At 36.0% G+C, this 15,856-nt stretch overlaps 1 protein-coding gene and 1 long non-coding RNA gene across 4 annotated transcripts in view; one reads left to right on the top strand and one right to left on the bottom strand.

Annotated features, from left to right (window-relative positions):
• The window catches only part of Sgk1 (serum/glucocorticoid regulated kinase 1), a 115,280-nt gene that overhangs the window by 39,745 nt on the left and 59,679 nt on the right, over positions 1-15,856 (top strand). The window lies entirely within an intron of this gene.
• Positions 1-15,856, bottom strand: part of LOC134472084 (uncharacterized) — a 99,382-nt gene that overhangs the window by 29,547 nt on the left and 53,979 nt on the right. Inside the window, exon 4 of one of the 3 annotated variants that reach the window (XR_010041914.1) lies at positions 5,621-6,117. The exons of 1 other annotated variant lie outside the window; for it this stretch is intronic. This is a non-coding gene — a long non-coding RNA (uncharacterized LOC134472084). Of the gene's footprint in view, positions 1-5,620; positions 6,118-8,663; positions 11,815-15,856 lie in introns of those variants that run through there. One more of the 3 variants, XR_010041912.1, reaches the window with a different exon arrangement.

Below are 15,856 nucleotides of genomic sequence, written 5' to 3'. Positions count from 1 at the left end.
ACAGAGATGTAGCTATTGTTAGCCCTTTTTGCTAATTAAAAAAAAAAAAAAAAAAAAAACAGACCTTACGGTTTAGAGTGGTTTCAGGTTCCCAGCAATATTGATCTTCTGAAGGTAGAGATTTTCCATTCACCCCTCCCCTCACACATGCACAGCCGCCTCCATTATGAATGTCCCTTTGCAGAGTGACACATTTATTACAGTCAGTGAACCTAGGTGGACACATCATTAGCACCCAAAGTCCTTGGTTCAAATTGGAGTTCACTCCTGGTGTTGTACATTCTATGGGTATTGACAAACGTTAAATGAAATGAGTCCACCAGTCCACCAATATAGCACCACACAGAGCAGTTTCACTGCCCTAAGAGTCATAGGTCCTGTGTTTAGGCCCCTCCTCTGCATGTGAACACTTGGCAGTCACAGATCATTTGCTACCTACATAGATTTGGCTTTCATGGAGGGTTATATAGTTGGAATCACACAATATATTGTATCAATGTTTACTCTGCTATGAGAGTGGTACCTAGAAATTCCTCATTAGCTGTTTATTCATTTAGAGCTACGCTCTAAGCCCCACGTTTCATAATCTATAAAATTTCATGCAAATATGTCATTATTGTTCATGCTTATTATAGATCAAATTTTGGATGATGGAGAAAACAAATGGTAATAGCCATCTCTAGGTTCACATAGGTTCACTGAAATGTTTAGCTTAACATGATTCAACCCATTTACATAGTACTCTATCCGTGTTTCAGTATCTTCCCAAGTTCACAAATTCATAATTGTACCGGCATTTTTCTCTGTTACTCCAGGAGCTTTGAGGTTTGGTTGTTTGTTTAGTCAATATAAGAGACAACAGTTAGCTGACTCATTTTGCAGGTTCTAAGATTTCAAATAATTAAAGTTGTATTTTTAACTTATTCTTAATTAGGTTCATGTTTATTTTGAGTTTTGAAAAACCATTAGAGAAAATTTTATATTATTTTGATTATCAGCATATTGTCATAAAAATACAGCATTTAGAAGGTACAACATATTACAAAGTGTAGTTAATTTCAAGTGATCTTCCAACAGCTTGCTCCAAGTCAGTGCATGTACCATGCCAAATGTCAACTGCTACCACTACCTTGCTCCTTGTATTAACAAGGTAAGCATTTCCAGACATAAAGGAATTACTTCAGTGTTAAAAGATTAAAGGCATCAAATCTAAGCTCCATTTAACCTGGTATATTATGTAATGTCTTCAAATCTGTTTCTTCATGAAACAGTAATATTAGCTTGTTTACTTTCTAGGGTTATTGGGAAAATCAGAAGAGATTATATACATGAAATGTTGCATGTTCTAAACAAGTATTCTATCACTGAGCTATACCTTCAGCCCTGCATTTCATAAAATTCAAATTATGAAAATTATGCAACATTCAATGCAACATTATTATACTGCTTGCTGATTTATGTACTAGCTAAGCTTGTGCAGTGGACTCTGGCTCAATTCCAGGTTGATCATAAAAGACAATAAGTTGATTCTAAACACAATAGTTGGCATACTTTTTCTGTGAAAGACCAGATAGTAAACATAGGCTTTACTATGTAGGTCATGCAAGCTTTTATTTCTAGTCAGCTCTGCCTTTGTAAGGAAGGAAATCATAGGATAATTGTAAATGAATGAGCCTGACTGTGTTCAAATAAAACATTTTTATCTACAAAAACTTTTGGCCAATTCTTCTACTTTATACAGATTTAATGCAATCGTAATCAAAATATTAAGAGCATTCATCTCAGAACTAGAGAAAACAACCCTAAAATTCATATGGAATAATAAGAGACCTGGAGTAGGAAAGACAGTTCTGAGCAACAAAGACAAAGCAGGAACATCACAATTCCTGACTCAAAATTATACTATAAAGCTGCTGTGATAAAAACAGCATAGTCTGAAAAAAAAAAAAAAAAAAACCTAAGGATCAATGAAACAGAATAAAAGATACAGAAACATCTCCAAGCATTCCCAGTTATCTTATCTTTGACAAAGATACCAAACACCTTCAGTGGAAGAAAGATAGTTTCTTTAATAAATCCTGTTGGAAAAATTGGCTTTCCCCATGCTGGAGATTAAATCCAGGCTCATATCTCTCACCATGCACTGAACTAAAATCAAAATGGATCAAAGGTTTAATTTTTATTGGATGAAACTTTTCTTTTTATTTAATTAATTTTATTGGTACTTTTTGACTTACATAATAATCACACTCATCATAAGGAACTTGTATCTATACAGAACATTTTTTGAGTCTTCTTTTTTCCCCATCCACCCCCCATTCCTTTCAACCCTTCTTTCCCTATTTGTTTACAAAAGTCTTGTTTTCATTTTTTTTCCATTCTTTTTTCTTTTCCCTTTCCTTTCCTCCCCTTTCCCTGTGATCCTCTCCCTTGTTCCCCTTCACGTTTGACTTTCTTTCTTTCTTTCTTTCTTTCTTTCTTTCTTTCTTTCTTTTTTTTTCCTTTTTTCTTTTTCTGAGATAGGGCTTCACTGAGAAGTTCAGGCTGGTCTTGAACTCACTATATAGACCATGCTGGATCTGAACTCATGAGGTAGCCCAGGCTGACCTCGACCTCACAGTATCTTCCTCCTTCTTTAACCTCTTAAGTGCTGAGATTATCAACTTGCACTACCACACCCAGCTCCATTTCAGCATTTCCCAATATCTATTCTTCATTTTGCTGTTTATTTACCCTTTCCATTCCTCATATAATAAAAATAATCTGATTTTTAAACACACGTGTCCTATTTATTTCACTTGTGAGGATAGCCTCAAGGTGTATTCATTTACCTAGAAATGTCTCAAATTTATCTTTCTTTATGGCAGAGTAGTACTCTATTGCATGTAAAAACCATGTTTTCATTATCCATTCATCTATTAATGGACATCCGCACTACTTCCAAGATTTAGCTATTACAAATTGTGTTGCTATAAACACCAGTATGCATTCTTTTCAAAGATCTAAATACTAAAATACTGGGACCCAGCAAAGAGCCCTAGTTGTCTGTGTTAAATGTATGGTGAGAGGATAAAATAAGAAACAGAGACAAATTTAGTAATAGATGGTGAGTGACTGGGAAGTCAGTGTCTCCAGAAGGGCCAAGGAAGCCACCCTCACGACAGTCACTGTTTATTGGATGTAGACAGTGATAGACAGAGATAGTGAAAAATTCAAACTTGGCAGAAAACTCAGAGGCCTGTGATTCAATGCGCAAGTATAATTTTGAGATCACTCAAAAGGGCAGAGATGATCTTATACTAAGAAGGACTTTGCCCTGGAGTGTTCTTTAGATTTAGTTTTAGTCGTAGTAGCTGGAAGAGTTAATGGGGAATCTCAACTGGATGGTACTGATAATCCCAAACCTCCATTCTATCCCTTAGGGAAGGATGAAAAATTAACCGTTGTGAATTTGTGATCTCCAACACTAAAACAGAAACACATAATCTTCTGGAAAATAGGTCAAGCTCTTGAAGACATAAGTATAGGCAAAACTTTATGACCAAAACACCAACTATAAAGGAAATATTACATGGAACCAACAACTGGGATCTCTTCTTATTAAAAAACTTTTTGCACAGCAAAAGAAACCACTGAAGAGTGAAAAAACAACCCACAGATTGGGTGAACATTTTTCAAACTATTCTTCAGACAAAGGACTACTACCTAGAATATATAAAGAATTTGAAAAAAATCAGACCCCAAATTTAATATCCCACTTCAAAAATGGGCATCTGAAATACACATTTCTCAGGTAAGGAATTAGAAATAGCAAATAAATGTATGAAAGAATGCTCAGCATCACTGATCATTTGTGAAATGCAAATTTAAACAACACTGAGATTTTACCTCAATCCAGAAAGAATGGCTATTATCAAGAAAGCAACCAATAATAAATGCTGGAAAGGATGTCAGAAAATAGGAACCATTCTACGTTGTTTGTGGGGGTGTAAACTGGCAGAAGCACTATAGAAATTAGTATGAGGATTCCTCAGAAAACTAAAACTAGAGTTTCCATTTGACCCAACTATTCCCCTTTTTGGCATCTTCTTGAAAGAGTTAAACACATCATAGCACAGTGATATATCTGCACCCATGTTCATAGAGACACAATTTATAATAAGTTGGTAACAGCCCAGCAAAAGATAAGTGAATAAAGAAAATACGATTTTTATATACAGTGGAATACTACTCTGCCGTAAAGCATGATAAACTTAAGACATTTACAGGTAAATATATGAACTTGAACCATACTTTTAAGTGAAAGAACCTTTACACAGGTGTTTAAATACTACATTATTCCTCTTGTGTGAGAAATCCGAAGAATAAATAAATAGCAAAAATGGAAGATAGATATTGGGAAGTAGGAAGAAAATACTCAAATAGGAAGGGGAAGAAAGGAGAGGGGTGAGGAAATAGAAATTTTAAGAAAAAGAGTAAAAGGAAAACAATGGAAACAAAGTTTTTATAATTGGAAAGGGGAAGAAAGGTTAAAGGGAAGAGGGAGGAGTATGAAAAGAATTAAGATACAATAAGTACAAGTACAAATTTCCTACAATGAATGTGATCATAATATATGGCAAAAGTGTACCATTTCAAATTAATTTTTAAAAAAAACCTTTGGCCAGTCTACTGGCTATAGTTTGAAAATTGTAAAAGAGGTGATGAATATGTTAGAGATAAAAGAACTTCTCAAGATTTAGAAGCAGAGAGAGGGCTCCATAGGTGTTAGATGGAGCCCAAACTTCTGGTCTAAATATTTGCTTGAGACCCTGCTGTGCTCTCCATGTGACGGGAGCTGGGGACAGATTAAGGATTGAGTGGACTTCCACATACAATAAAACAATTAACAAAGAGCTGAAAGGAATTTAAGGCAACGTTGTGTTTTATATTTTTTATTTTATTGGAATAACAGGTAAATCATTTTCTAATTTACTTGGTTCTCAGATTTCACTGTATTTTTTTCTAAGGTCATTACCAATCAAGGAGACTTTCATGTTTTGCAATTTTAAAAAACCCCAGAGTTCATGTTCTTACAGGGATGAAATAGTCCCTTGGAAAAGCAAAACTATCCTTTTAGAAAGTGGAGGCAGTTTAAGGCATTTTAAGAATGTGGAGAGATTATGAGATGTTGGAGACAGTGATGAGAGGTGGCCAAGCCTGGAAGGAAAGACGCCAGGTTCTTCTGACATTTCCTGACGTCAAACTTTAGATAAATCTTTCTCTTTTCTACTCCAAGTTCTTCCCTATAAATTCTGAGGTAATAAGTGATTACTATTGATTTTGTTTCCCAGTTTTTTTAGTAGTTTGCAGATAAGATAAAATTAAATTTCTTGTAAAACTAAATCTATGAATAAATAGAGTGCTGGAATCAGGCTGTCTATATTCTGATACCTGCTGTGGCCACGATCAATGGAACAACTTAAAGAAGTGACAAAACATCTCAAATGTCATATGGCGGTTCTAATCTAAGTAAACCTGCTATGACCTATGCATAAAAATAAACCTCCTTTGATGTGTAAAGGTAAAATATAGAAAGTGAGATGAAAATATTTTAAATAAGAAAGCAAGGAAGTTCAAATCCTTTGTGAATTATTGTGAGTTTTATTTTTTGACATAAAAAGAATATATGCTTCTTTTAAGTATGGAAAATCACTAAAAGTTATGTTGCACTTAGTTTGTGTCAGGCCTTGCCCATAATCTAATTGGTGGCCTTCAAACATATTTGTTTCCATGGAAAAAACTGGGGTGTTTGTACTGCCAATAAATCACCCAGAAGAATGTCAATATGTGATGTCACTGACAGTGCAGTGTAAAATGGACGGTTTATAAATTAAACGGATCTTTGTGGGAATGAGATGGGAAAGATAAATAACAGAGCTGGGAAAGCTGTTACTCAATACTGCAAGCTAGTAAGTTGTAGCTCAGCCTGAAATCAACATGTGGGCCATGAAGAAATGGACACCAAAGTAGTTTTTCAAAAGGTGTGCAGTGGGTACATTATCCACAAACTATTCTGCACTGCTGCTCTCACAATAGCTTCAGTATCCAGATCCACCACAGTTGAAGGAAAGAATGCTGTGGAGAAGACACAGGGAAAGAAATTTTGTGTTAGGAAAGGCAGAACTCAATCAATATGGCGGCCTGAACATAAAGGGCATCTCTCCTTCCTGGCTTAAGTAACAGAAAACACGCATATTTCAACACTCTTTTTTAGCACTCCTGTGAAAGAAGTCATGCCATTGTATGGATAAGAGATAATTTAAAATCACAGGTAAACAGAGAGCAGGCAGTAAAGCAGTACAAAATGATTAAAACAAAGAACTACGGCAAAATCTAGGGACACTGCAAACTTGTATGTTCAAAAGAACTCAGAAGTTTGGAAAACAGTGACATTCCAGGCAAGGTCTAATACAAGGAGAGTAATTTTAGCATATAAATATCAGACAAAATAAAATTTAAGACAGAAAAACTATAAGGACCATAAAGGAATATTTTCACATTGATTAAAAATATGTACTAAGAAGATAAAATGTTCACACATTGTGATTCATTTAACATGTAAATATTTAAAACAATATAAATACAAATCTACAAATTAATGTTATGTAGGGGAATATTTATTATGTTTTTCCTAGAAATTGCTAGTTCAAGAAAACAGGGATGGAGAGGGAATGCTGTGGTAGATGCTTGCCTAGTATGGGTAAGTCTCTGGGTTTGGTCCTCAGGAACGTACAGGAGAAGAAAGAAACTGATAAACAAAGAATATACATTAAACATACATGGAACAATTACAAAAACAGGTCAAGATTTAGATCATGAAATATATTTCATAAAATTCTGAAAAGCAGAAATCACGTAAGCCACAAGAGCTGATCACACACAATTAGATAAATTTAGAAACTAGAACAATGTGAGCGCCAACTACCATCCCCAGTTAATCAACCCAACTAGAATTCACAATTGCCCTTCCTAATAACATGAGCTTACATAGCAAATAAAGGAAATTAAAACCTATTTTTAAGTGCTTATAATACCACTAGGGAAATACAAATTGAAACAAAGAACTCTCCCTTTGTCTTTAATCCATCGAATTGTCAAAAGTCGAATATTATTATGCTATTAAAAAGTATGGGGAAAAAATGTTTAATGGAAGAGTTTTTTGGCAGTGTCTCTATATTTAAAATGTCAAAATCTCATTTCTTTTAACTTAGAAGATCTCTGTCTCCACATCCACCCTAAATAAACACTTGCTTATGTGATAATGGGGACAGGTACAACAATGTCCTTTACAATATTGGAAATGGCGAAAAAATATGAAATGTCAGTGGATAACAAAACTGTAAACTCATAGAGAATTAATTATGGGCTATGCCTGTCATCTGTTATACAGCAAGTAGAAAGAATGAGACCTGTACATGCTGGTCTATCCCAACATATGTTGGAGTAGAAAAACACTGAAGACGAACACATATAAGGCACTAACTCATTTATTTCAAAGACATTTTGTGTTTATTCCTCTATGTTTGTATGTATACGTGTACTTGTAGGAATGTACAAAAGTATAAAAAAAAAGTATGCGGTGTTTAAATTTTTGAAAACGTATTATAGTAAAAGACACATTGCCATTCATTTTCCTTCAAACGCACTTATTCTGTCTTCCTTGCCACTTCCTGAGACAGTTCTGAGCCTTTTTCCTGAGTGCCTTTAGCTGTGCTGTCGTGGCTGCCTTAATGTCTTATATCAGTTAAAAATGTTTACCTTTCAGTCATTCTGACTTTGAGGAGCAGCCAGAATGTGCACAGCCCAGATTCCCTGAAGGATGTGCATAGGGACACACTGTATTGTTTTCAGAGCCTGCCTTTTCCACTGCATGGTACTCGGCAGCAACATATCCTGGATTTTTAAAATGGTATTTCATAAAGACACACAAAAAAGGACTTTCAGAACTGCTTCAAAAAGTGGCAAGAAAGATGGGGTAAGTATATTTGAAATAAAGAAGAATATTTGGGGGAGATTAATGGCACTATGTCTTTCACTGTACTAATTCTTTAATTTAAATGTTTGTGTTCCATTCACACCCCTTGTACATTTAAAAACCAAGAAAATCTTATATAATATTTCAGAACATCTTCTTGGCATTTAAACACTATATATATATATATATATAGTGATAACCAGGTTCCATGAAGTAGAAGAGACTAGTCAAGAGGAACTTCAGCTCTATCTATATATTGCTTGAATTTTTCAAGACCCTATTAATATATTACTTGTGGGTTTAGGGTAAAGTACTAAGTAAATATTTATAGCTCTACCCTATCAGTAGGAAGTCAGGCAGCATCACATGATGTGTTCACACTTTGAGATCATTTTATCTCTACAAAGAAAGGCACTGGAAGAGAATGGAAAACAAGATTTAAGCTTTCAGTGCACCTCAGTTTTACAGCATCTGGTAATTACCTTGCTCTAACCTGTGCAATATTTGTTTGGGTCCTTGTTTGTTCACTCTTTGTAGTCATGAAATCTAAATTGTTCAAGTTCTCATCTCCTACCAGGGTCTCCCATAAATGCCATAAGGTTATTGAGCCCACTCCCCATCTCTACCCTTTGCTTTTACTAGCTGAAATTAACATTTGGTCATGCATTTAAAAAAACATTTTTAGCATGAAAAAGAGAGACTAGGATAGAAAACTCTGCAGCCCGTGTTGGCTATAAATCGCGTGCATTCTAGAGGCTGCATGCCAGCAGCTCACGGCTGATTCTTATTAAGTTTGCCTTCTCATCTGGGATAGATTTGGCTGAGTGAGGATTTCCTCAGACTCCCCTGTCTGTCTTTCAATTGGAGGCAGCTTGGAAAGTGCTTAGTCAGCGACCAAAAGCTGAAGCCAGGGCACTTTGTGCTGTTTTTCAATTCTAGAGAAGTCAGAGTCCTCGGGAAGAGTCGTCCAACTTGGAGCAGTTCTGAATCACATTACTACAAACAGAAGAATTAACACTGAGTTGTTGACATGATTAGGTGTAAGGTCACTGCCTCTTCTCAGCAATTTAGCAAAGACAACAATAGAAGGCACTTTTAATGAAGCAGACTTTACACAGTCCTAGGCTGAGTGTGAGCGTTGTTGCTGGCTTAGCTGTTTAGATGCCTCACCTGCATCTGTCAGTCTACCCTCAAGAAAGTGCACGGGGCCCTGTATATTTCTTCTCTAAATTGCTGAGCTGTTTCTTTGAAGTCCAGGGAGCTTGGAAGGGAAATGGTCAGCTGAGGAATAGTTTCCATACTGACTGACTTTGATATCATCTTGAGGTTTTCTAATCTCCCTTTAAAAAGGTGCTATAAAAGCATACTTAAATCAACCAGATGCCTTTATAAACTTCTGGTTTCTTTTAATTTACATCATAATTTTTATAGATATTAATGTAGTAATATTTCAAATTGCCTCATTCCAGCCCCATTTTCTGCTCTTGACATGACATATTATGGTCTTGGGAGAGGAGGTCTGGTGACTTCTTGTCCCACAGTTCACTATGTTCCTCATCCAATTTCTAACCATACTGTGTTTGAAAAAGCACTCATCACCTAGAACAAAAGATGATAGTACCAGAGGAAGAGCCAGCGTGGACCCTTTCCTCCTTCCCCATATGCCTGGAATGATTAAGTGGATGAACATGAATTCTTTTTTTTTTTTTTTTTTTTGTCTTTTTCATTTTTATCAGTACCGGGGATCGAACTCACAACTGCCTGCTTGCAAGGCAGGCGCTTATGCCGCTGAGCTAAATCCCCAGTCCCTGAACCTAAGTTCTACAAGGCCTCAGCCACTGGCTGTCACATGACCCTGTGCAGGTCACCTGACCTCCTGCTTCTCACCCAAGAGACAAGAAAGATGCAGGGCCGCTAAGAGAGCCAGAATCAAGTGAGGACGCATACATGGAAACTCCTGAAAAAGCTATAAACTGCATCTAAAATATCATTAATTAGCAAATGTACCTATGGGCAATAAAAGCTAAAACAAACTTCTAGAAGTAAATCCCTCTAGGCAAAACAAGCATCACATTTCCAAGCTTTTTCTAATTAAAAATAATAACATAATAAAGAATATTACCTGAAAATAATAAGTCTTGAGAGATTTTTTAAATGATATATTTATTTATTCTCTTAGGATACTGAAAAATCCCTATAATGACTATTGCTAGTATTTATCTGAGTATTAGTAGTATTGTAAACAGCATTGGAAACAAGAACATTTTACCCCAAAACACTTAGCATTCTTTTTTTTTTTTTTTCTAAGAAGGTAGCATTTTAAAAAAAATAAATGTTTATTTTTGTCAGGAGTATATAAGATAAACTACTGGGTTTTCTTTGAGACTTTTAATAGCTTTTCCTTTGGTCCACAGTAATTTGCAATGTCCACAGTAACCTTCAAATCATGTAGTTCTCTTTGTTTAAGATCCAGAAAAGATTACCTTGTTATGCTAGAGCTCCAGCCGTGAGCTCTTAGCTAGCTAAAATTTTATTTTCAAATTTCATGTCTTTTAATTGGACTTCTTGACTTTTACTTTTGACTTCAAAAGAATTGTTTAAGAATTTTTATAACACTATTGTTGATTAGAAAAATATTTTTTTCTTTACACAACAACTGTTTTTATTTTTGTGCTCAGTTTTATCCCAAGTATGTTCATTTTCTCTTTTTTTACAGGATTGTTGTCACTGTGTATATGTGATGACGATTCTAACTTTTTTTAGACATATTTGTATGTTACAACATAAATTCAACAATTCTTCTTATAAGTTAATATTGTATCAGCTTGATACATTATGATACTACTGGTACTTTCATTTTATTATTTTTATAGGACTAAAAATGATGGGTTTCTTTCTCATTTTGAATAACTTTCATGATAAATTGAACCTTAATATAAATTCTCAGGAATGGAGTGGTTTGAAGATAATTACAGTGCTTGTGAGAATCTTTCCAGACCAATTTAAAGAAAGCTGATTCAATAACATTGCTACCAGCATTGTATGAGTAAGTCTATTCCCCTAACACTGTGCCCTTTAAAGGTGCTGACATGTTTTAATTTTTCTTAATTTAGTTAAATGATACATCATTGATTTAATGTGCATTTCCTTGATTATCAAAAATGTTAAGAAATTTTTCCATTTTTCACAATTGTGGCTTGCAATCCCTGGTGTAAATTATTTCTGTCTTTGCTTCTTTATGTGCTAGATTTTACATGTCCTGTCCTTGATTTAAAATGAGTTTTATCTCTGTAGACTTAAGTTTTCTTCAGTCCAATCTGTGATGGGCAGGGGTGTTTTGTTTTGTTTTGTTTTTGAGTGTTGGTTATTGAATTCACAAAGATCATATCTGCTTTTTCTTTTATCAGGTAACACAAAAGAAATTTACCCAAAAATTCACCTGTGTTACCTGAAAACTAAATTAAAGAATACTCTTTTTCGGCCCCAAAGACACAAAGTAAACCCTTATAAAAGGAGAAAGATGATTGGCTTATCACCGGTTTTTATGTCTCCACCACGGGCATATTTTGTAGCTGGTGAGATAGTTGCTAACCAGGAAGTAGGATGGTCCTCTTCCAGGAGTCTCCCACATTTCCAAGCTTGTTACTTGGGGCTCCTGGAGCAGGAAGTTACTTCTATTAGATCTATGCTTCCTTTCCCTTCAAAAGTGAGGGCCGCGATCCACAGGTCTCCTACAACCCAGCCTGAGGAGGAGGACAGCAGGGACTTCAGGTCACTCCCGCATCTCTCTGCTTTAGCTGCAAAGCAACCCATACACATGTTGCATTTAGAGTCATACAAACAACAAACGTTAGGGTTTGTGCTTTGGGATAAGGCAAGTTTATGCTTATAGCCATAGCTGTCTTTATCACATGAGCTCTTTTACTAGTAACATTCATCCCACCAGTATGCTGTGTTCCCAAGGATGAATCTGGATAGAGTGGGGAGTCCATCCAAGCTGCTAAAGACATAAAATATTCTAGGAAAATTATTCCCTGTCCTACCCTGGAACCCTCTAGCCAGTGGTTTCACTTACCCTTGGAGTTGAGCATATTTTTTTGGCTTTTGTTGTATGTAACCCAATCTTTCCTGCTTCTAATTAAAATTTATTTCTTTTGCTATAGTCCTTTCCAGAAAACCATATGGCTATTTTCCACTAAAATAATATCCCTTCTTAGTAATTTGAGACTTTTAAATTTTTAAAAGACTTTTTATAAACTACTATAGATCCATAAGCAAGAGCAGAATTTAAATAACAAAGCAAGATTTGATTATATGTAACTTGATTTTTTTTTTGCCAATTTCTCTTTTTCTTCAGAGTTGGTATTTTTTCAGGAGGTTACTTATTGAAATGATAGAATTTAATGTAACAAATAGCATATAGTGGAAAGTACTCTAGAGAGAACAAATAATATCCCTAAAAGAAGGCTTTAGAGAAAAATTTGATAATAATTTCTTCAAATAGTATAATTTTATCCTGATACAAGACTTTGGGGAAGTGAAAAGATTCATTCTTTGAATCTTCTAAAGAAAAATACCAGGCTTGGTAGCACACATCAGTAATATTAGCACTATGGGAAGTTGAGGCAGGATTGCATATTTTGGCCCAGCCTGGGCAAATTGGAATTTACTGACATTCTGACTCAAAAAAAAAAAAAAAAAAAAAAAGGCATCAGGGGAAGAGATGTAACTCAGCATTGGAATCTTCAATTCCCAGTACCACCACCATCAAATGAAAAAAAGGAAGTAAAAGTTTTTAATTGGTATTCTTTATTCAAACCTAGTAAATTCTCACCCATTATGTGTCTAAAGAGAGACAGAGGCTTAAATAAAAATCAATATGTGCTGAGACACATTGGTCCATGGTTTTCAAGATAAATAAATCATTTTCAATTGTTCAAGTTAGATATCAATGTCTTTGTGAGCTGGTAAGTAAATCAAACTATTTCTAGGCAAGATTGTAACAAATCTCAATTTACATAACACCATTTTGAAGAATCATTACCACTAGCAGAAATATGTTGATATTCTGTAAGTGGCTCAGCTCCATTCTACAAGTAAACCGAATCTTATCAACCTTGAGTGGCAGTCATTGGTATAGGAGTATACTGAGATTCTCTTGAAAGCCCAGCCAAATTCCATAGCCTTCTATCTATAAGTTTAGTTTACTTTTCCAGTGTTTAACAGCCCCAATAGGTTTAAATACAAAGTCTAGATTAAATAAAAGTTATCTTTTACTCCATTGGATATTCCTGTTGTTTTCCACCTGGGTTGATTTTTAAACAACTATTTCAGGAGATTCACCTAGATTCTTATCCAAGAAAAATGTGAGAATTCAGCACCCCAGCTCGGTTAGATAAGCAGCAGCTAGGTGGCTCCCTCCTTTAGTAACACAGAGGTTATAGGTCTTTGCAGATTAGAAAATGCTAAGTGTATTAACTTGGGAGTACCAGAAAGAAAAAAACAAAGAAGGAGAAGGGAAAACATTGATGACACTTAAGTTCTCTGCTTGGCTTAGAAGTTTGTGTATTAGCAGCTGAGTTATTTTTGATGCAAGCAAATCTGCTGCTACCATGAAGACAGACCTTGCAAATAATGACCACCTATGGGAGTTACTAATGGGGACACCAGGAGAGTTTTGGTTGTTGGCTGAGCAGTAAGTACTCCATGCAAGTCTTCCTGGAGAGGAGGGAGATACTGACAAGTAACCAGGAAGCTGTACACACTGTGATAAGTACTATGATAGGTGACAGGACCAGGAATAGACTGCATCAGACAGAGGCTGTCACCCAGCCTCCAGGGAAGACTGCCCAGCAGAAGAGAAATCCCAAGACAGACGTGAAGAAGGAATAAGGTAGTGAAACACGGAAGGGTGGAGAAGCAAACTCTGGACAAATGGGACAAACAACCAAAGGTCTGGAGGCCTGTAATTACCCAGATAAATTTGGAGCAAGAAAAGTGTAGCTCACCTGGAAAACAGAGTTTAAATCACTAAGGACTTTCACAAGGCATTTGGAATAATTTTTCTGCTTTCATCAGGAAATGAAGATATACTTAATATCTCAGTCATAAAAAATGTCAGGAGAAATAAAGAATGAATAAGAAGGTTGATTTCCACAAATTTTTACTTTGGATTAAGGTTTACAGGTCTGACCCTGTTACGGATAAATATGCTTGAGATCTAATACTAGAAGCTCGATGCTTGTTTTGCAAAGAGATGAGGACTCCAAATTTGGGACAGGATAGTATTTACTAAAGAGCTCTAAGCACTGGAATAGGAAGAAGACTAAAAAAGGGTGTGTGAAACCATGAACAAAAACTGTATTTACAAAGTTTATTATGATTGGTAACTGAAAGTAAAGAGAAAGATGAAAGATTTTGAATGAGAAACCTTAAGTATAGGCTTCACTTCACTTTGTGTTTGACTTGATAAGCCTGAGTCTCTTGCAGAGCAGTGGGCGCGTAGGTCAGTGTGCGGGAGTTCTCTCTGTTGGGTTAGTTCATTATATATAAGTAGACAGAAAGCTGTACAACAGGCAGAAGAGACCAGATGTTTCTCAGATTTTTCTGCATGTGTCTTGTATGGGAAAATGATGTCACTGACCCTGTACCAATGTTAAGTGTGATTTGAGCTTTAGTTCCTAGTGGTAGACTGTTTATAATCTCCTGCCTAAACTCACTGCAGGCCAGTGGGAGAAATTTTCAGTGGACTCGAAAAGTTCATCTAACTGAACTTCCTTGATTGAACAAAAGCTCTTTACCTTTTAGCACAGGGCTTTATCACTTACTCTCATCAAAACCAAACATACTGAGACACAAGAAAGAAAAACAATAGCAGTGTTTGAAGAAGTGCTTCTATTTTTCTGAGTGAGTTTTAACCTCTGAAGAAGGCAAAGTTCTGATTTTCTATGTGTAGTAGAAATCATGACAGCTGTGAGAACTCAGATGCTTATTGAAGACACAAGCAGAAGTCACAGGCCCTCGTTCATGGATTTAGACTAAAAACTGTCCATATTTTAATGGGCTGGTAATGGTAATTATGCATGATAATATTTATTTAGGCAAGTCAGAAATACCAAGCACAAAGGATGTTTAAAGAAAAAATGGCATGGACTGTTTTGCAAATGCACAAGCTGAAATTATCCACACTTTCAGTGAGTAGTGCAAATTGTGTGGCATGGAGTTAGCTCTGGCTTCCATTTCCTGGTTAGGGTGGCTTGTAAATCAGTGACATGACCCATGAGTCTCAGGCATGCTACATCACTCCGGCACCTGCTTTCCCAATCAGTCATGTTACACTGATATCTAAACACAAATAACTGTATTATTAACCTTGAGCATGAAAATTAACCTTTTGGCCTTGACAGGAGGTGCAAGCTCAAGGTAATACAGTTCACTTCCTCCCCGTGACATACACCATATATTCAATTCATAAAAACAGGGCTATTTTTTCCCCCTGCTCAGCATTTCAGAAGTGGCAAGTTCCATTTTGAGTCCCACGTTTGTGGCTTCGTATAGGAAAATTTTACAAGAGGCCCCAGCAGGTGTAACTTTGAACTGAAGCCACATGACAAGCAACAACGTGCCCCTGACTTAATTTTGGGGAAATCCGAGTTTCACAACTGCCACTCGGGCTGGTTCATGAAAAGAGAGATCTCCCCGCTCTGCTCTGAAAGATCTTTCCTTCCTCCTTTCTTGCACCTTTAGAGTACCAAGTATTCTCCCAGACAGTTACCCTGTCTTGGGTACCTGCACGGGGAGAGGGCTAGGGAAAGGTAGAGAATGGTGAGGAGAGGATCA

The sequence above is a fragment of the Cavia porcellus genome, unplaced genomic scaffold (assembly GCF_034190915.1).
Source record: "Cavia porcellus strain 051 isolate PalLab524CR breed Dunkin Hartley unplaced genomic scaffold, mCavPor4.1 scaffold_22, whole genome shotgun sequence".
Lineage (NCBI taxonomy): Eukaryota > Metazoa > Chordata > Mammalia > Rodentia > Caviidae > Cavia > Cavia porcellus.
Note: the sequence above shows the minus strand (reverse complement) of the source record. Positions and strands in the feature narration are given on the sequence as shown.